Source organism: Nomascus leucogenys, chromosome 5 (genome assembly GCF_006542625.1).
Source record: "Nomascus leucogenys isolate Asia chromosome 5, Asia_NLE_v1, whole genome shotgun sequence".
In the NCBI taxonomy this organism is placed as follows: Eukaryota; Metazoa; Chordata; class Mammalia; order Primates; family Hylobatidae; genus Nomascus; species Nomascus leucogenys.
The window spans coordinates 100,062,904-100,085,635 of NC_044385.1; the positions used below are offsets into that span (position 1 = coordinate 100,062,904).

Below are 22,732 nucleotides of genomic sequence, written 5' to 3' on the forward strand. Positions count from 1 at the left end.
CTTGATAAAAGGTTACAGGAGTTGCCAACTAGAATCACCAGTTTAGAGAGGAACTTAAGTGACCTGATGGAGCTGAAAAACATAGCACAAGAACTTCGTGAACCATACATAAGTATCAATAGCCAAATCGATCAAGTAGAAGAAGGGATATCAGAGATTGAAGACAAATTACTGAAATAAGGCATTAGACGAGATTAGAGAAAAAAGAGTGAAAAGGAATGAACAAAACCTCTGAGAAATATGGGACTATGTACAAAGACTGAACTTAGAGATGGTAGACGGGAACCAAGGTGGAAAACACACTTCAGGATACTATCCAGGAGAACTTCCCCAATGTAGCAAGACAGGCCAACATTCGGATTCAAGAAATACAGAGAACACCACAAAGATACTCCATGAGAAGATCAACCCCAAGACACATAATCAGCAGATTCTCCAAGGATGAAATGAAAGAAACAATGTTAAGGGCAGCCAGAGAGAAAGGCCAGGTCACTTACGGGAAACCCACCAGACTAACAGTGGATCTCTCTGCAGAAGCCCTACAAGCCAGAAGAGAGTGGGGGCCAATATTCAACATTCTTAAAGAGAAGAATTTTCAACCCAGAATTTCATATCCGGCCAAATTAAGCTTCATAAGTGAAGGAGAAATAAAATCATTCCCAGACAAGCAAATGCTGAGGGATTTTTGTCACCACCAGGCCTGCCTTGTGAAAGGTCCTGAAGGAAGCACTAAATATGGAAAGGAAAAACTGGCACCAGCCATTGCAAAAACACAATGACACTATGAAGAAGCTGCATCAACTAGTGTGCAAAATAACCAGCTAGCATTATGATGACAGGATCAAATTGATACATAACAATTTTAGCCTTAAATGTAAATGGGCTAAATGCCCCAATTAAAAGACACAGACTAGCAAATTGGATAAAGAATCAAGACCTGTTGCTGTGTTGTATTCAGGAGACCCATCTCACATGCAAAGACACACATAGTCTCAAAATAAAGAAATGGAGGAAAATTTACCAAGCAAATTGAGGGGGAATAAAAAAGCAGAGGTTGCAATCCTAGTCTCTGATGAAACAGACTTTAAACCAACAAAGATAAAAAAAGACAAAGAAGGCCATTACATAATGGTGCAGGGATCAATTCAACAAGAAGAGCTAACTATCTTAAATATATATATGCACCCAATACAGGAGCACCCAGATTCATAAAACAAGTTCTTAGAGACCTACGAAGAGACTTAGACTCCCACACAGTAGTAATGGGAGACTTTAACACCTCACCGTCAATATTAGATCAACGAGACAGAAAATTAACAAGGATATTCAGGACTTGAATTCAGCTCTGGATCAAGTGGATTTAATAGCCATCTACAGAACTCTTCACCCAAAATCAAGAGAATATACATTCTTTTCAGCTCCACATCACACTTATTCTAAAATCAACCACATAATTGGAAGTAAAACACTCCTCAGTAAAAGCAAAAGAACTGAAATCATAACAAACAGTCTCTCAGACCACAGTGCATTCAAATTAGAACTCAGGATTAAGAAACTCACTCAAAACTACACAACTACATAGAAATTGCACAATCTGCTACTGAATGACTCCTGGGTAAACAATGAAATTAAGGCAGAAATCAAGAAGTTCTCTGAAACCAATGAGAACAAAGAGACAACATACTAGAATCTCTGGGACACAGTTAAAGGAGTGTTAAGAGGGAAATTTATAGCACTAAATGCCCACATCAGAAAGCTACAAAGATTTCAATTTGACACCCTAACATCACAATTAAAATAACTAGAGAAGCAAGAGCAAACAAATCCAAAAACTAGCAGAAGACAAGAAGTAACTAAGATCAGAGCAGAACTGAAGGAGGCAGAGGCATGAAGAACTGTCCAAAAATGCAATGAATCCAGGAGCTGATTTTTTGAAAAAATTAACAAATAGATAGACCACAAGCTAGACTAATAAAGAAAAAAAGAGAGAAGAATCAAATAGACACAATAAAAAATGATAAATGGGATATCACCACGGACCCCACAGAAGTACAAACTACCATCAGAAAATACTATAAATACCTCTCCACAAATAAACTAGAAAGTCTAGAAGAAATGAATAAATTCCTGGACACGTATATACTACAAGACTAAACCAGGAAGAAGTTGAATCCCTGAATAGATCAATAATTTCTGAAATTGAGGCAGTAATTAATAGTGTACCAACCAAATAAAGTCCAGGACCAGATGGAGTCATAGCCAAATTCTATCAGAAGTACAAAGAGGAGCTGGTACCATTCCTTCTGAAACTCTTCCAAACAATTGAAAAGGAGGGACTCCTCCCTTACTCATTTTATGAAGCCAGCAGCATCCTGATACCAAAACCTGGCAGAAACACAACAAAAAAAGAAAATTTCAGGCCAATATCCTTGATGAACACTGAAGTGAAAATCCTCAATAAAATACTGGCAAACTGCATCCAGCAGCACATCAAAAAACTTATCCACCACAATGAAGTCAGCTTCAGCCCTAGCACGCAAGGCTGGTTCAACATATGCAAATCAATTAACATAACCCATCACATAAACAGAACCAAAGACAAAAACCACACAATTATCTCAATAGATGCAGAAAAGGCCTTTGATAAAATTCAACATCCCTTCATGTTAAAAACTCTCAATAAATTAGGTATTGATGGACCATATCTCAAAATAATAAGAGCTATATTATGACAAACCCATAGCCAATATCATATTGAATAGGCAAAAGCTGGACACATTCCCTTTGAAAACTGGCACAAGACAAGGATGCCCTCTCTCACCACTCCTATTCAACATAGTTTGGAAGTTCTGGCCAGGGCAATCAGGCAAGAGAAAGAAATAAAGCGTATTCAAATAGGAAGTGAGGAAGTCAAATTGTCTCTGCAGACTACATGATTCTATATTTAGAAAATCCCATCCTCTCAGCCCCAAAGCTACTTAAGCTGACAAGCAACTTCAGCAAAGTCTCAGGATACAAAATCAATGTGCAAAAATCACAAGCATTCTTTTACACCAACAATAGACAAACAGAGAGCCAAATTATGAATGAACTCTCATTCACAATTGCTACAAAGTGGATAAAATACCTAGGAATAGAGCTAACAAGGGATGTGAAGGACCTCTTCAAGGAGAGCTACAAATCACTGCTCAAGGAAATAAGAGAGGATACAAACAAATGGAAAAACATTCCATGCCCATGAATAGGGAGAATCAATATTGTGAAAATGGCCATACTGCCCAAAGTAATTTATAGATTCAATACTATTCCTATCAAATTACCATTGACATTCTTCACAGAATTAGAAAAAACTACTTTAAATCTCATATGGAATCAAGTAAGACCCTGTATAGCCAAGACAATCCTAAGCAAAAAGAACAAAGCTGGAGGCATCACGCTACCTGCCTTCAAACTATACTACAAGGCTACAGTAACCAAACAACATGGTACTGGTACCAAAACAGACACATAGACCAATGGAACGGAACAGAGGCCTCAGAAATAACACCACATGTCTACAACCATCTGATCCTTGAAAAACCTGACAAAAACGAGCAATGGGGAAATGATCTCCTATTGAATAAATGGTGCTGGGAAAACCAGCTAGCCATATGCAGAAAACTGAAATTGGACCCCTTCCTTACACCTTATACAAAAATTAACTCAAGATAGATTAAAGCCTTAAATGTAAAGAAGAAAACCTAGATAATACCATTCAGGACATAAGAATGGGCAAAGACTTCATGACTAAAACACCAAAAGCAATTGCAACAAAAGCCAAAATTGAAAAATGGGATCTAATTAAACGAAAGAGCTACCACACAGCAAAAGAAAGTATCATCAGAGTGAACAGGCAACCTACAGAATGGGAGAAAATTTCTGCAATCTACCCATCTGGCAAAGGGCTAATATCCAGAATTTACAACGAACTTAAACAAATTTACAAGAAAAAAACAAGCAACCCCATCGAAAAGTGGGCAAAGAATATGAACAGACACTTCTCAAAAGAAGATTTATGTGGCCAACAAATATATTTACACAGCCAACAAACATATGGAAAAAAAGCTCAACATCACTGATTATTAGAAAAATTCAAGTCAAAACCACAATGAGATACCATTTCACACTAGTCAGAATGGCGATTATTAAAAAGTCAAGAAACAACCAATGCTCATGAGGCTGTGGAGAAATTGGAATGCTTTTACACTGTTGCTGGGAATGTAAATTAGTTCAACCATTGTGGATGACAGTATGGCTATTCCTCAATGATCCAGAACCAGAAATACCATTTGACCCAATAATCCCATTACTGGGTATATACCCAAAGGATTATAAATTATTCTACTATAAAGACACATGCACATATATGTTTATTGCAGCAGTATTTACCATAGCAAAGTCATGGAACCAACCCAAATGCCCATCAGTGACAGACTGGATAAAGAAAATGTGGTACATATACACCATGGACTACTATGCAGTCATAAAAAGAAATGAGATCATGTCCTTTGCAGGTACATGGATAAACCTGGAAGCCATCATCCTCAGCAAACTAACACAGGAATAGAAAACCAAACACTGCATGTTCTCACTCATAAGTGGGAGTTGAACAGTGAGAACAGATGGACACAAGGAGGGGAACATCACACAGGGGGCCTGTCAAGGGGTAGGGGACAAAGGGAGGGAGAGCATTAGGACAAATACCTAACGCATGTGGGGCTTAAAACCTAGATGAAGGGTTGATGGGTGCAGCAAACCACCATGGCACCTGTATACCTATGTAACAAACCTGCATGTTCTGCACATGTATCCCAGAACTTAAAGTAAAATAAATAAACACATAAGTATACAAAAAATTCACTGGCTTTCAGTTCATAATTAACAGCTGGGTTTTAAGGCGCAATTCCAGGACTGTAAAGGAACTGAACTACAAGCTAAAGTAACTACACAAATGACAGAGGAAGAAACAAGGTAGACGTCTAGTCCCAGGTACAAGGATGAGAAAAATATGAATAAAGAGTGCTGTAATTGTGAGATCACTTCAGCTCTGCACCTCACAGCCTACATCTGATTTGTGTCTTAATTGGTTAATTAAGTCAGGAATCCAATAAGCATTCATTGAGTACCTTTCATATATCAGGAACTAACCCAGAGTAAAATGAATAAAACACAGTGGTTTAGGGTAGGGAAGAAAGATAAATATTAGAGATTTATACTGAATAATATTAGAATATAGTTCAGGAAAAAAGAAATAAAAGATAAGCAGGATATTTGAACCCCATTTAGGCTATGCAGACTTGAAGGATGGATCCCTGATTTTAAATAAACAGTACCAGATTGATGACTTATTTCTTCCTTCCTCCCTTCACGGTGTGCCTTTAGAATATATCTATCTCGCTTCCATACCCAATTTACTGTTTTGAGATTGGATTCTGAGTGGGGAAATTGAGTGGACCACAGAATTAAAATTAAGGGAAAACTAAACTCTGGGGTGTTATTTGGGAACCTCTCTGCACACTGGCACTTATTATTGGCATATGTCCATGCCCCCTTTGGTTTTAGATGGCCTTTTGAGGCAACATGAGCTGAATATGCATGATCATGCTCCTGCTTAACTCCAGCCTCACTTCCAAACACTTGCCCTCCTGCTTTGACTCCAGCTGATAAACAGGCCAAACGTTCCCATTAAGGCCTTTGCACTTACTATTTATCTTGTGTGCATATGTGAATACGTCCACACAATTTGTTCTCTTATTTTGTTCAAGATGCTGCTTCATGAGGGCAGGGGCTTTGTTTTATTTACTGCTGTGTTCTCAGGGCCTATATCTGTGCTCATAATAGGTGCTCAATACATAGTGAATGAATATATTGCATGACTCAACATTTAGATCTAGGATGCAACTATTTACCAAGACCTACCAAGTGGCGAGCCCAGCTGTCTGTCGTTTCATCTGTTTATCTTAGGAAACATAATAGGCTGGAGTGTACTTGGTGGAGCTATTAATGGACACGTCTGAGTAGCTGAGGGAGGCAGAGGCACGAGAAACAAGTAGGGAATGGCATATTGCATCATCTGGGATGGTATACACACAGGTTGGATCTTTACATTGCTAGATGATAAGCCCCTTTAAGGTGCTTGGGTCACACTTAAGGAAGCTTAATAGCAACTTGCCTAAAGTTGTCCATATATTGATATTCAATGACTTTTATTAAATTAATGAATAACTTGATATTGACCTTATAAAACTACATAGTTGAGAATTACTTAAAATAAGAATATCTATAATGACTTTATTAAAATTACTATTTAGGTTCAGATTTATAAGAAAGTGAACTATGATTATACCGCTTCAAAAATTAGGAAATCTTAGTGCTAACTTGAAACATAAGCCAACATAATATTCAATCAGATAAATGATTGATTTATCTAACTATCGTAAGACTGTGAGAATTAAATGAATTTACACATGATATGCATTTAAAACATCTGGGTACGGGGCTGGATGCAGTGGCTCAAGCTTGTAATCCCAGCACTTTGGGAGGCTGAGGCGGGCGGATCACGAGGTCAGGAGTTCAAGACCAGCCTGGCCAAGATGGTGAAACTCTGTCTCTATTAAAAATACAAAAATTAGCCGGGCATGGTGGTGGGCACCTGTAATCCCAGCTACTTAGGAGGCTGAGGCAGAGAATTGCTTGAACCCGGGAGGCGGAAGTTTCAGTGCGCCAAGATTGCCCCACTGCACTCCAGCCTGGGTGACAGAGCGAGACTCCATCTCAAAAAAACAAAACAAAACAACAAAAAAACCCAGAAAAACAAACAAAAAACCACAAAAAAACCCAGCTGGGTACATAATAAGATTCCACTGTTGAGTAGCAATTATTATTATTAGTGGTACAAATAGTAGTAGTAGTAGTTCTATACTATGATCTCTCTCTGTCTTTCTCTTTCTTTGTGTCATCCTCTCAAATAGAGAGCAAATCTTTTACAGCAGAAACCATGTAATATATTTCTATGCACAAGGAAGAGACACAATACAAATATATTGAATAAATAAATAAATAATTCAATTTGAAGATTTCTACCTAAAGAAAACAAAAAATAATTATGTTGTTTTTGGAATGGTACTGTTACTACTATTTGCAGAGAGGGATGGAGAGGGGACGAAAAGCGTAGTTTTATGGTGAGGACCCTGGACTTTATCATATGACAGTGCTGGACTTCACTTCTAGTAACTAGCTATGTTTGCATGGAAAAGTTAATTTAATCTAAGATTTAGCTTCTTTTTCTGTAAAGTGGGAATAACAACAGCTACCTCTCAGAATTGTCTTGAGGACTAAGTGAGAAATGTACAACATGTTACTTGCACATTATTTTGCCAATTCTAGAAATTATTATAATCACTCAGGAATCCATAGTGGTGTCTTATAAGAGGTACAGAAATTTAACAACCTTAACATATGACATATCTCCTTCTTCCTATTATATTTTATAAAGATAAGGACATTGACAATAAAATGGGTAAGTCAGTAAGCCTTTCTTCTTCATTCATTTGGAAATGCATTATGCTCTGTTTTGGGGCCACTTCTGAATTATTGTCTTGTATTATTCTGAAGAATTTCACTTGTTTGGCTTGTAACAAATTAGGTTAGGAGTCTGTAAGAGACTGTTTCTCTGATTGTGTTATAGTCCCAGCTGTGTCAGGGACTATTCCTTATGTTGAGCATCATGGTATTATAAAAGTATGTCTGATTCAACTATAGGCTGCAAGTTCTAAATTTGTGTCCCAGTTTCCCCATTGCCATTAGCAACAGACCCACAGACTGGTTTCGAATCCTCTGTAAAGCCATTTTCTTAGGTGTAAAATGAGCATAATCATCTGAGTGTGCTCAACAGCTTATTGTGAGCTCAAAATGGGTTAATGCATGAATAAGAGCTTTGGAAGCTGTCAAGTGCAGCACAATATATGACTAATAAATCAACAATGATTTATTGATGCAGAATGAGTGGCTAATTTCATCAATGTCTAAGCCATTTAGAAAGTTACATTTGTGTTGTGTATTCACAATTGCAAGTACCTGAATTAGAATACATTAAAAAACATGACTGATTTGGGAAAACTATCCTGAAGATACCTTATGTTCTGTTATGTTAAATCTCACACTTAGATTTCATTTTGTGGTTATTCATCATTTTTGGAATTGCTGCTTATTTCATGTTAACATTAAGGAAAAATAACTATTTTGTGGTTTACGTATAACTCCTACTTGAAGAGTGTGAGAGAATATTTACTATTCGGATGTTTGAGACATACCAAAAAATGCTTTTTGATCCTTTATCAAGAAGACGTAATGACCAAGATCGATAAAGAAAAATGTGATGGTTACTTTACCTGAAACCATCTCAAAGATGCTCTAATGTCATTTCAGAGTGAGTACTTCAAGTGATAGGGGTAGAGGAATAAGATATAATTAAATACTTTTTTTTTATTCAGAGATTTTAAAGATTATTATATACACAGTAAAACTGGTAATTTTTCTCTAGCATCTAAATCCATTAATAATGACCAAATCCTTTGCTTTAACAAAATGAGAATCAAGACATTGTTGATTGAAAAAAATAGAGAGGTAACTGTTAATGGATTTTTAAGGCCTGCATTCTTTTGTGTCCTGTGTGTTACCTTAATTATTAAATTCCTACTCTAGTTCTCTATTTTCAGTGACAGTTCGTATATACTGAATGACTTGTCTAACAGTAAAATACATTTTCTTAAAACATTATTTCAATGGGTTTATTTGTTTTTTGTTTGTTTAATTGTTTAAGTTCCTTACAGATTCTGGATATTGGACCTTTGTTGGATGCAAAGTTTGTGAAAATTTTCTCCCTTTCTATATATTGTCTGTTGATAGTTTCTTTTGCTGCACAGAAGCTCCTTAGTTTAACTAGGTCCCAATTGTCAAATTTTGTTTTTATTGTAATTGCATTTGGGAACTGAGTCATAAATTCTTCACCAAGGCTGATGTCCAGAATGGTATATCTTAGGTTTTCTTCTAGGGATTTTATTGCTTAAGGGCTTACATTTAAGTCTTTAATCCATCTTGTGTTAATCTTTGTATAAACTGAATGGAAGTGGTCCTCTTTCAATCTTCTGCATATGGCTAGCCAGTTATCCCTGAATCATTTCTTGAATAGGGAGTCCTTTTCCCACTGTTTGTTATTGTTGACTTTGTTGAAGATCAGGTGGTTGTAGGTGAGTGGTTTTATTTCTGCGTTCTCTTTTCGTTCCATTGGTCCGTGTGTCTGTTTTTGTGCCAGTAGCATGCTGTTTGCTTACTGTAGCCTTGTAGTATAGTTTGAAGTTGGATAATGTGATGCCTCCAGCTTCGTTCTATAACCCTATTAAAAAATGGGCAAAGGGCACGAACAGACACTTCCGAAAAGAGGACATATATGTGGCCCACAAATATATGAGAAAATGCTCGTTATCGCTAATCATTAGAGAAATGCAAATCAAAATCACAGTGAGATACCATCTCATGCCAGGCAGCATGATTAAAAAGTCAAAAAGGAACAGATGCTGGTGAGGCTGTGGGGAAAAAAGAACAATTATACACTACTGGTAAGAACATAAATTAGTTCAGCCACTGTGAAAAGCAGCGTGGAGATTTCTCAAAGAATTTAAAACAGAACTACGATTTGACCCAGCAATCCTACTACTGGGTATATACCCAAAGGAAAATAAATCATTCTACCAAAAGACACATGTGCTCTTATGTTCATTGAAGCCCTATTCACAATAGCAAAGCCATGGAATTAACCAAGATGCCCATCAACAGTGGACTGGATAAAGAAAATGTGGTTCATATACACCATGGAATATGATGCAGCCATAAAAAAGAATGAAATCATGTCCTTTGCAGCAACATGGGTACAGCTGGAGGTACAACATGGGTACAATAAGGGTACAGCTGTTCCTACTAATGTAGGAACAGAAAACCAAATAATAATGCACGTTCTCACTTATAAGTGGGAGCTAAACATTGAGAGCACATGGACACAAGGATGGGAACAATAGACACCGGGGATTGCTTGAAGAAAGATATTAGAGGGGGCCATGGATTGGAAGGCTAGTTATTGGGTACTTTGTTCACTACCTGAATGACAGGATCATTCATACACTAAGCCCCAGTGAAACACAACTTACCCATGTAACAAACCTGGACATGTACCACCTAAACCTAAAATAAAAGTGGAGGAAAAAAAATTTATTTCAGTGCAGAGTGTCATATACTACTGAGATAGGGAAAAATCCAGAAAAATATCAGCATCTGCATTTCTGGATATGAGGCTTAAAGCATTAGTTTCTATAGCAAAAAATATTTTTTAATAGACAATTTCAAGCATACACGAAAGACAAAAGTACAATATGAACTTCATTATAGCCATAACCCAGATTCCCGAATTAGCAAGATTTTGCCATTTGGGCTTCCTCTGTCATTCTTTTATTCTCTCCCCTCCTCCTCTCTGACCTCTCTTCCTTCCTTTACTTTACAGAAGAATTTCAAAGCAAATCTCAGATCTCATTCCATTTCACTCCTACATACTTCAGTATGCATCTATACAACATGCAAACCTTTTTCTATATAACCTTATTGCCATTGTCACATACAATAAATGTAAAGGTAATATTTTTGTTATGATTTAGTAATAAGTTCATACTAAATTTCCCAGACTTTCTAAAAATGTCTTTTTACATTTGATATGTTTGAATCAGAATTCAATGTTCACAAATCACATTTGATTGTTTTAGCTCTTTACCAACCTTGAGCTTTGTCTCTTCTTTTTTTTTCATGCAATTGATTTACCACTGAAACTGGATTAGTTGTTTTGTTGTAGAATTTTCCACAGTTTGGATTTGTTTGATTGCTTCCTTTTGTGTCACTTAGTTTGCTCTTTTATCTCCCATGATTTCTATAAATAGAAGCCAGCTCTAGACTCTTAAAGAGTCTAGGTATTTTTTTTTTCTTGGCTGGAGTACTTAATAGAAGATTCTGTGAGATTCACGTTATACCAGATAAGGAGGAACCAGATTTTTGATTTTCACTTTTAATGGAAGAGCCAGAATTGTTTATTGGAATGTTTCAATCTACTTTTATATAGTGATTGTATCCACTGATGATTATTGCTTGAATCCATTACCTCATTGAGGGTAGCATGATGGTGGTTTCTAATTATATTTTTCCTATTACATGTGTTAGCTACAATTTATCTAAAAAAATAACTTCCTCACACCATTTAGGACTATTTGGTTGCCCTGAAATACAATTTATACAGACAAGCAAGATAAATGACTATTTCTTTTTCTTCAAATTGTCAGTTTTCGTAGTAACTAATGCCCTAGTTATCTCTACTAGTGATGAGTGGGGCTAATATGGTTTGGATCTGTGATCTCCCATCCAAATCTCATGTTCAATTATAATTTCCAGTGTTGGAGGTGGGGCCTGGTGGTAAGTGATTGGATCATATGGGCAGATTTTTCATAAATGGTTTAGTATTTTCCTCTTGGTATTGTCCTCATGATAGTGAGTGAGTGCTTGTGAGATCTGGCCATTTATAAATGTATAACACCTTCCCCCTTGCTCTCTTGCTCCTCCTGCTCTGGCCATGTGATGTGCCTGCTCCCCCTTTACCTACCACCGTGATTGTAAGTTTCTGGGGCCTTCTCTGAAGCTAAGCAGCTGGCGGCATAATGCTTCCTATAGCCTGCAGAACTGTGAGCCAATTAAACCTCTTTTCCTTATAAATTACCCAGTCTCAGGTATTTTTTCATTCTCTCTTGTCATTAAGTCAAAGATTTTGATATATTCACATATGTAAATCAAATGTAGCCATAACTTTATGTTTACACAAAAAACTTGCAGAGAATTCCCATATACTCCATAAACAATTCTCCCTATTATTAACACCTTACATTAATGTGGATCATTTACCACAATTAATGAAACAATATTGATTCATTATTATTAATTAAAATGCATATTTTATTCATATTTCCTTAGTTTTTACCTGATATCCTTTTTCTGTTCTAGGATCCCATCCAGGATACCACATAACATTTGGTTGTGACGTCTCTCTTTAAGCTCCCCTGGGCTGTAAGAGTTTTTTAGACTTGTTTTTGATAATCTTAACAGAGTACTGGTCAGATATTTTGTAAATGTTCCCCAGTGGAATTTGTCTAATATCCTTTTCATGATTATACTGAGATTATGGATTTCTGAGAGGAAGACCAAAGTGGAAAATTCCATTTCATCACATCATATCAAGGATACATGCAATCAACATAACTGATCACTGTTGATGTCCTTGATCACCTGGATGATGCAGTGTTTTTTAGATTTCTGCAGTGTAAAGTCACTCTTTTTTTCTGCCTTTCCATATTGTATTCTGTGGAAGGAATTCACCATATGCCATCCACATTTAATGGTAGAGTATTACAAAATTATCTAGAATTCTTTTACATGGGAGATTTGTCTCTATTTTTTGATCATTTATTTCAGTAAAGGCTAATGTATTTATTTCATATTTTAGGTTATAATCAATCACTACTTTGTTTATCTTATTGCTTAAATAGTTCCAGCTTTGACTTTTGGGAACTCTTTCAGTGAGTTCCTGTGTCCATTTGACATACTTCTATTGCTGTGAATTTTTTTGTTTGTTTGTTTGTTTGTTTGTGAACATTGCCTTACCTTCTGGCACTACTAGATGCTCCAGTCTCATCTTATAAAGTTCCTTCTTCAGTTCTGAATAAGCTCTTTCTCTAAGGAGCTCTGGTTCCTTTTTTTTTAGAAAATGGTATTAGAAACCAAGATCTAGGTGCTAGATGTGTTCATTGCTACTGGAATTATTGCTCTTAAGCTCTTAATTCATTTTGATTCTCCAATTTTTCTATCTCTGTCCAAAGAAAGCCTCTTTAAGTTGGCTTTAGGTTATTCTTAAATAATTCCACAGGACTTTAATTGCTTCCTTCTTTTCCTGGCCCAAAAAAAGGCTCCCAGGCTCAGTTGGTATATTTTTTCAGATCTAGAATTAGCTATTGGTCCTATTGTGGGAAATGATATTTAGGCACCAAAATCTAGGGGCCAGTAAAAGAAATTGGGCCATAATTTATTTTACTAGGTTCTTATTGCTTCTTATAGTGAACATATTTAAGAAATATATATTTTTGAAAAAAAACACATGTTAATACTGATTTTTCTAATTTATTTAATTTCATACTTTTATTTCTTTTCTAACACAATGCGATTCTTCGTTTTCAGTGTAAGAGAAATATATGTGTATTGGGTATAGTTAGTATATATTAAAAAAGTATATATATATAGTGTGTCTATACATATGTGTGTATATATTTTTATATATAATCTTAGGGTATTAGTACCAAAATTATTATTGGTACTATTACAAAGAAACTGAAATTACTTTTGCACCAACCTAATACTAACAATAAAATTAATGAACAAAGTTTCACATATTTTTACAGCTCTATTTGTCTTCAGAAAATATTCCAATGTGGAGATGTAATCAAATATTGTATTCTAATGTCACATGATTGTTTTCTTTGTTATATTATTTTATTAATTTTGTATACAACTACATTGATTTATTTTCACTTATTTTTTAGAGAAAGCTCTTTTAAATTTAAAAAGTATGCACATTATTTACATGATTCCCAAGCTGAAACTGTGTAGCAAGGTATATCCAAAGAAATCTTTGTATTCCTGTACCCTTCACGTTGTTTCTTCTCTCATGATGTAGGTAACCATTTGTATTTGTTTGTTTTTGATTTTCCTTCCAACGTTTTCTTTATCAAATTTTCTGCACCTTGCTTTTTTTTTAACTTAAAAATATATCTCAGCAATTACTCCATGGTAATAAGAAATCTCCTTATTCCTTTTATACAGTGTATAATATTTCCTTGTGTGTTGTGTCTATGCCATAATTTATTCAACCAATCCTCTATCTATAGGTGTTTGGATTTTCCCCAATCTTTTACCATCACAAATAATGTCTTGATGCATAATCTCATGCATTTGTCACTCTATCATTGCTAGTGTGGTTTTTTTCTCTTTTGTAAAGTAGGGATAACAAAAGTACTTTGTAGATTTGTTTACAGCATAAAATGTGATGTGGTGTATAGTATGTTTGGTGTAATATCTGGCACATGGTCATTGCAGCTGCAAATATAATTATTATTAAGTTTAAAGTGCTACAATTCCTGTTTTAGGGTATTGTGGAAACACATCGGAGAGATGTTTAATCCCAACTCTGTGTGTGTGTGTGTGTGTGTGTGTTGGACACAATAGTGTGAGTAGGAGTGGGGAAGGTTAGATAGAAACAAATGACACCTCAGCTGAGGCTTGAAGGTGAACAGATTTTTTGGGTCAGGGGAGGACGTTCCATGCAAAAGAAGCATATTGGAAGGTCAGATCAGGAGAAAGAACAGATATTTTTGAGAACTTCAAGAAAAACTTAGGTTTTAAAGGAGAGGAATGGTGACTGATGATGTAAAGGTAAGCAAGTGGTTGATACTGGAGGGATATTTTCTGCTACTCAAATACTTAATTCTGAAGGTGATGGAGAATTAATAAAGGATTTTATGCCAAGAAAGGACATGACAAAATTTTTATTTTACAAAACTCATGCTAGCATTTCCTGTCATGCAGGAAATTCAGGCAAGAAATACGAGGAACTAAACTACGGCAGTGACTGTGGACATGGAAACATTATCCCCAGCTCACTCTTTGGACTCTTTCATCTGTGACTTTAGGAATCCAGCCTCTCCCAGTTCTCCATTTTTTAAAAAATTTCTTTGCTTATTCTTCCAGCAACTGTCCTTTAAGGAAGTCACGTCCTAAGATTTTATTTGAAGTCTCTTTCTAGCTCTATACTCTTTTGGGGTGCTCTCATTTACTCTCATGGTTTCAAATGTTACCTCTATGAAGTTAACTTGCATATCTGCATCTCTGTTTCTAACCTAACTCTTTCTAGAATTCCAGATTCATATATCCAACTGTTAGCTAAACATTTCCAGTTGGATTTCCTCTTAAACACTTTGAACTCAGCATTTTTCAAACCAACATCATCTCCTCCCTCTCCTCTCCTCCGGCCACTCCCCCAAACACAAACCTTATCTTTTTGGTTTCCTTCCTCATTACCTGCTTTACCTTGTCACTGAAACAAGAGCACTCCTTATATCTTATCCATACACCTCACAGACATCTGTGCCTCAGGTGCTGTCTCATCTGTGGTCTGAGTCTAACTTTTCTATCTATTTCCTCTAACACAGCCTTGGCTCTGGCCTTCATCACTCCTCAATTGTACTATTAATTTTCATAACTTCAATGGTTTCTCTTCCTTAATCTTTTCCCTCCCTCTACTTATCTTTTACTACCAGAATGGTGCTTCCAAAATCTGTAATGGATTCTGATTGTCTTCAGAATACAGGCCATGGTCCTGTGGTGAGACATTCAGAACTCTGTGGCTGCCCATCAATCTACCTTCCAACTCTGAGCTGCCACCATACTCCATGAACATCAGGAGGCTCAACAAACATTCCTTGTGTTTTCCTTCAAGCTTCTCCTTGCATGATTCCTTGGGTGACGGTGCCATTCTTCCTATTATTTCCCCTACAAGTCCTCTTTACCTTTCAAGTCCCAGCTCTTACATCCCCTCCCCAGTGAAGCCCTCTTTGAACCAGTCTTTTACCAGCTTTTAGCATAAATTGACCCCTTTCTCCTCTGAACTGCAAATCATTTATAAGAACCTTGACTTTGCCAACTATGGCTATAATTGTCCTTCTTGTACTTGATTGCATATGTGGGTCTCCCTTACAAAACTATACATTCATAAAAACCTATCATCATCCTTTATATACGGTGGTGCTCAGAATATCATCTGGAATTATTTATATACAATCTCTTGTAATTCATTACCTTTAGGTCAAGAAGGTACAATCAACATAATGAAATTGGTTAAATTCTGACAATTATGACCAAACATTTTAACACATTGTATTGAGTACGTAGTAGGAATCAAGCAACATGCCCAATGCTTTATAGATCTCATTTTCTTATTCATCCTGACTACCCTATGAGATAGTTTCTGCTATCATGTCCACTTTATCAAAGGGGAAATTAAGATTTAGGGACACTAATTAAATTGCCAACAACATAAATCAGTAAAAGGAAGAAGTAGCATTCAAACCCAGCTGAAAAAGACCTGTGCCTTAGACACATCAGATGCTTTCCTGCTCCAACATTGTTGAATGGAAGAACTGGTGCATAGTGTGAGTTCAGAAAGTCATTAAATGTCAGTAACCTGGTATGAGTTTGATGGGGTTCAGAACATAGTACACCAAAATATGGCACCTCAGCATTTGAGAAAACAGTAGAAGCAGGAATATTATTCTGATCTTCCCTGTCCCTTCTCCCCTGAAAAAGTTCGTAAGACCCTCATTCTAGAGGTGCCTTTCCTATACCTGGAAGACACAGGGACACAAATAACACACAAGAACACAGGGACACAGATAATAATGTGAACAAATAGGCCTTGCTAAGTCCCCACCAGTTTATTACCATTGGATCATACCCCCTTTGTTCAATCACACTTCTCCATGACTATCCATTTCTTCATCAAAACTGGCATTAAGCGGCTAGGCATGGTGGCTCATACCTGTAATCCCAGCACTTTGGGATGCTGAGGCAGGCAGATCACTTGAGGCCAAGAGCTTGAGACCAGCCTTGCCAACATGACCAAACCCCATCTCAACTAAAATACAAAAATTAGCCGGGCTTGGTGGGGCATGCCTATAGTCCTAGCTACTTGAGAGGCTCACGCAGGAGAATCGTTTGGCCCCAGGAGGCAGAGGTTGCAGTGAGCCGAGATCGCACCACTGCACTCCAGCCTGGGTGACAGAGTGAGACTCTGTCTCAAAAAACAAAACAAACAAAACAAAACACCAAAACTGGCATTAAAAATACACAGGTTTTCCTATTTATTTGTGTATTCGATTCTTATGGTTCCCATGTACATAAAACTTATATTAAATTATTTTGTATAATTTTTCTCTTATTAAGCTGTCTTTTGTTACAGGGACTTCAACTATGAACTTGGTGATGAGCCAGAGAAGGTAACTTTTCATCCCCTGCAAGACCTGTAAGTCCAAAACAAAATTTTGTGCATTTTCTTGCTAAGGACAATAATTCCTGTATTGGGAATATTAAAGACAAGTCTAGGAATACCATAAAATGATTTAAAAAAGTCAAACCTGGAAGAAAAGTTAGACAATTTGTTTATAAAGAAATATTCTGAATTTCCGAGGGATTTCCTGTTACTTTTAAAATTTACATTTTCTGAGATACTGTTAATATAATACTTAAAGAAGATGGAGTAGTAGCCCCAAGAGAGAAACTCCACAGACTTTAAATGTTGGTGCATTTATTCAGCAAACATATTAATAAATATCCATTCTGTATTGGGTGCTGTAAGAAGATACAAAGTGGGATCAAATGTCTACATATTGCTTATAATCTAACAGAGGGGATAAGAAATATACTCAGCAGGTTACAAGAGCTAGTGATAACTCATCACGGCCTTAGAGGGGTTTCAGTTCCAGCTGCAATTTCCATAGGAATTCTATGGAGAGAGAGAAAACTCTCTATGTTACAGGGTATAAATAGACTTTTACTGAAGACAGCAACTGGTGGCAAAGTTATAGAAATACAGTTTTGCCAGGATCAGACTTACATCTCAAATAATTACTTTAAATCTCTTGAAAAAAATCATTTTGTAAACTTCAGCGTCAGTCAGTCAAATAATCAGTATGTCCAGTTTGGTTAGAATTGCATAAGAAAGTCATACATTTTTAAAACATTTCCACTATTCCGATAAATTACAAATGATGAGGTCTGTCAATAAGAAGCATCTAATTATGTTCAAAACAAAAACCTTAACTTGATCTGGTTTGCAAATACTTTCTGAGGTAGTATGGATACTGCCTGGTGTTCGATAAAAGGAACATACTGTCTTGTTGAACTGAGAGCAATTTTGTGTTCCACCTTCTACCCTGCCAAGAACTAGCTGTTCTTGAGACTTAGCACAAGTCCTTCAATCTCTTATTTTAAGCCAAGTAGCTAGGTGATCTTTAAAATCTCCTCTGTCAGTCAAATTATTTCATTTGATATCACCTTATTTAAGCCCATGCTAACAAAAAAATAGTGAAGAGTTCTCTAATTTGTGCAAGCCTATATAAAAGCTAATCATTGTGTGACAAAAAGAAATAAAATGCTCCCATTCTTAACGTCCTGTGGCTAATTTGGGCTTTCAGCAGTCATGTTAAGAATAGGCCTGCTTATGCCTGCAATCCCAGCACTTTGGGTGGTCAAGGCGGGAGGATTACTTGAGGCCAGGAGTTTGAGACCAGCCTGGGCTACATAGCGAGCATAGTGAGACCTTGTCTCTACAAAAAAATAGCAAAAAAAAGAGCCCATCATAATGTAGTCTCAGCCACTTGGGAGGCTGAGGTGGGAGGATCACCTGAGCTCAGGAGTTTGAGGCTGCAGTGAGCTATGATCATGCTAATGTGTTCCAACTTGGGCAATAAAGCAAGAATCTGTCTCTAAAAAAAAAAGAAAAGAAAAGAAAAAGAAAAGAGCTTTTATTTTAGAAATGAATAAATAGAACAGAATGTATTCATCTAACAAATATTTATTGAGCACTTACTATGTACCAGACACCATGTCAGGTGCTGAGGAACACGGTAGTGCACAAAGTCTCTGCCCTTAGGGAGCTTCTAGTCTAGAGGAGGGAAGTTAAGTAAATGAATGTTTTAGGATGCTGCAGTGGGGCTTTTATGTCCTTGTGTCTTCTCTCAAAGGTGATAAGAACATAAGAACTGCCAAGTAACTCTATGTCCCTAAGGAAGGACACGTAGCAGATGCCAAGGGTAAACCAGTGTCAGCTACCACTCACTTCCAGACTATAAAACAGTGGAAATTTGAGAGAGAGCAAGAGCAAGAGCCAGAATGAGAGAGTGTACATGAAGAGAAAGAGAGAATGAGAATCCCTAGGAAAAAGTTTTCAGGAGCTTTAAGAGAGCCAACTGGAGGGCTTGACAAATGTGTTGTGGAAGTGGACGACTGCTGTTGCCTCATGCCAACAGACTAGCGGTAGGGGTGCCCCCGTCTGGTATCAAAGAAAAATGGAGGTCCTGGAAGAAGATTTGCAACCAAGGCGCTGGATAAGAGAGAGTTTCCTTGTGGGTCCAGTGGCGACAGAGCCCAAGCACACTGCCTGGAAGAGCAGAAGGACCTCCAAAAGGCATGAGTGAGGTGGGTTGCTGGATGCCCACAGGCTGAGGGAGGAAAGCCTAAAGACAGCGCGAGGAGTGGCACAACCTACCTTAGAAAGGCACAGAGAAGAGTTCCGCTTCTTCCTCCCTGCTAACAAACAAACAAACAAGCAAACAAACAAACCCCAAACCCACAAGAAAGCATCCGGAAAGCAAGGGATGATTGTACCGTGCTCTGTGTTCAGAAGGAACCAAGAGCATATCATGACTGCATCTGCACCCGAAGCATGTGCTCTTTGCCCACAAACTCTCTTCCCTTCTTTCATGCTGGCTGGTGAGGGTCCAGGAGCTTGAGTTAGAACATGCTGGAGCAAGCTGGACACGCTGAGCTCTGCACTCAAGGCTTCCGTGCCTGCATCAGACCTGAGCTGCAGACGGCTTTAACTTGAAGGATCTTACAAATTGTACTTATTTCATTGGTCTAGCTATTTTCAAATCTGAAATGAGACTTTTCTAGTGAGGGGGCCAGAAAAGCTATGGGACTTGCCCATGATCCAAGAGGAAAATTACCCAGAGAGAAGGCTTAGAACGACTATCTGTGAAACAATACAGTTGCTTCATGAGCATAAATCTTGTTCATTTAACAACGATTGTCTCACATTAGTCACACAGACACACACTTCTATTATAAATGATCAAAAGGCATTATAGTGAAAATGTAATAATACATAAAAATGGGGGCTTAGGCCAGACATGCCGACCACTGCTTTAAGAAACTGAATGTAATGAAGAAACTGAACATGGCTTTTCTTTCTCTTTTCCCCACCCCATCACTTCCTGTTCTCTATTGCCTCATTTATTTCTATCATTTCCAGCACTTGGGGACATTTTTAGTTTAGTTTGATTACATTCAGTCCCACGGTGAGGCTGTATAGAGATAAATATATCTGTAAGTCAGAAATATCGCAAACCCCAAGACGAATAATCGCATTGCCTTGTCATGTTGCTCTTAGTCAGAAAGTAGTGTCTGAAAACTAAAGAATTACTCTTAATATACAGTTCTCTTCTAGGGACAGTATTTGATGTTAAATCTTTGGTAAAGTTGTTTTGTGGGAAGGGATCTTTATCTTATATGTCACCTTCAAAGGAGAATAAATAAGAATGAGCAAGTTGAAGAAAACTCAAGGTGAGAGGTTTCTTTTTCAATAACATTAAGTAGAAAATGACAGCGTATAGATACCAGTGTGTTTTCTTGTGGGTTTTGAAAAATTTAGAGTATTACAACAGGCATTTAATTGCCAAAATATATACAACTTTGATGCTCAACAATGATTATGGCTATAATATTTACTAGAACCTTCAAGTGCCCTCTTGGATTGATCTTCTGCATTTATTCATCTTTTCTCACTTCCTCCAACCTCTGACAGTCATTGGAAGAGGTATCCATCCTTGTGATCAAGGTCATTACCTCCCATGGCCTTAGGACTCCTCCGTGACCTTTGCTCTATGGATAATTTCGTCTCTGTTCTACAGACTCATTCTCTCTCTCATGGCTTGTGCTCAGCCTGTTAAAAAAAAAAAAAAGATTAAATCTCCTTGGGTCCTAATATTAGAACAAAAAACTTCCTTGACTTTGCATCTCTGTGTAGCTACTATCTAACCATCCCTGTGTTAGCAATCATTTCCTAGCAGTCAAATTCAACAGACAATTTTCAGTTCGTATTTTACTTATGACAATGGTAGTTATAATAACAACCCCCCCAAATTTTAGAACCTTGACAGAATAATTTATTTCTTGCTCACATCATAGTCTGACAGGGGTGTTTTTTAGGTGAGGATGGCTTTCCTCTGTGTGATGACTCAGGGACTCTCTCTCTTTCCTTATTGTTGCTCTGTCATGAGTTAGGATCCTGGAGTCCTCTGCTTCCAGCTCTTAGAAATGGAATAAGAGGACAGAGGTGGCATACCTCTCTTTCAATTGCCTTGGTACTCACATTCTATTGATTGAAACTAGTAAAATGGCACCACTAAAATATACATGAGGATGGGGAATATACTTCTTGCTGCGTCAGTGGCAACTTTTTAACTAAAGAAGGAGAAGCATAAATTTTCAATGAAGAAGTGGCTGTTGGCTGCTCTCTATTCTTGAAACTGTCTACCCTTTTACATCATTTTACAGAACTCTTTCCTGTCTCTCTTTTTACCTTTCTGACAATGCAGCATCTTCTTTCTATTCCTTCCTCTCACACTTCACTGCACGTCAGAACTCTATGATTTCCACCCTATTCTGCCCTCTCCACACAAGCTTTTATAGATTCAACTAAAATCTGCATACTGATTGCTCACAAATTTCTATCTCCAGCCAACTTCTCCCTGGAACTTCAAACTTTGCATTAAATATTTTTTTTCTGGACACATCTGCTGGAAAACCAATAGTCTCCTTGAATTTGTTGTGTCTGAAACTAAACTCTTCTTTTCTCACTCTCATCTTCAAACGGAATCCTGCTTCTGCATTGACTAGTTAATAATGTTACCATATATTTAGTCAACCAATATAGAAATCTGGGAGTCATCATAAAATACTGTTTGTTTTTCACAATTCTCTCCCTTCCTATGCCCCACTTCCCATTAAAAATCAACCACTAAATAGCATTCTTTTGAAGTATTTTACAAACTATTTCATCCATTGTTTCAAGAACCTTATTTTATGTTAATAAAATGGTTATTTATTATATTCCTATTTATGACGCAAAAGCAGATGCATATACTGTGATGGTAAATTTTAGGAGTCAACTTGACTGGATCATGGGATTCCCAGATAGCTGGTAAAGCACTATTTCTGGGTGTGTCTGTAAGGGTATTTCTGGAAGACATCAGCACTGATTCAGAAGACTGAGTAAGGAAGATCTGCCCTCACCCAGTGAGGGTAGGCACCATCCCATTGGCTAAGGCCCAGATAGGACTAAAGGAAGAAAGGCAAATTCTTTCTCTTTGTTCCTCTCTCTCTCAACCTCTCTCTCTCCTGCAGCTGGGACACCCCTCTTCTCCTGCCCTTTGACACCAGAACTCCAGGTGCTTTGGCTTTTGAACTTTACTTGCACCAGCACCCCACCCAGCTCCTCGGCCCTTCAGCCTCAGACTGAGAATTACACCATTGGCTTCCTTAATTCTGAGACTTTCAGACATGGACTGAGCCATGCTACTGTCTTCCCTGGTTCTCCAGCTTGTAGATAGCTTGTCATGAGTTTCTCATAATTCTCCTAATAAACCCCTTTCATAGATGTATGTGTACACGTATATCTATATCTCTATATCTATAATTATGTCTCTATATGTCTCCTATTGGTTCT

General features: G+C 37.3%; 1 long non-coding RNA gene across 1 annotated transcript in view; it reads left to right on the plus strand.

The window, feature by feature from the left end:
• LOC115835110 overlaps positions 1 to 22,732 on the plus strand; it is a 117,728-nt gene that overhangs the window by 57,552 nt on the left and 37,444 nt on the right. The window contains exon 2 of the long non-coding RNA XR_004030030.1: positions 17,186 to 17,248. This is a non-coding gene — a long non-coding RNA (uncharacterized LOC115835110). The remainder of the gene's footprint in view (positions 1 to 17,185; positions 17,249 to 22,732) is intronic.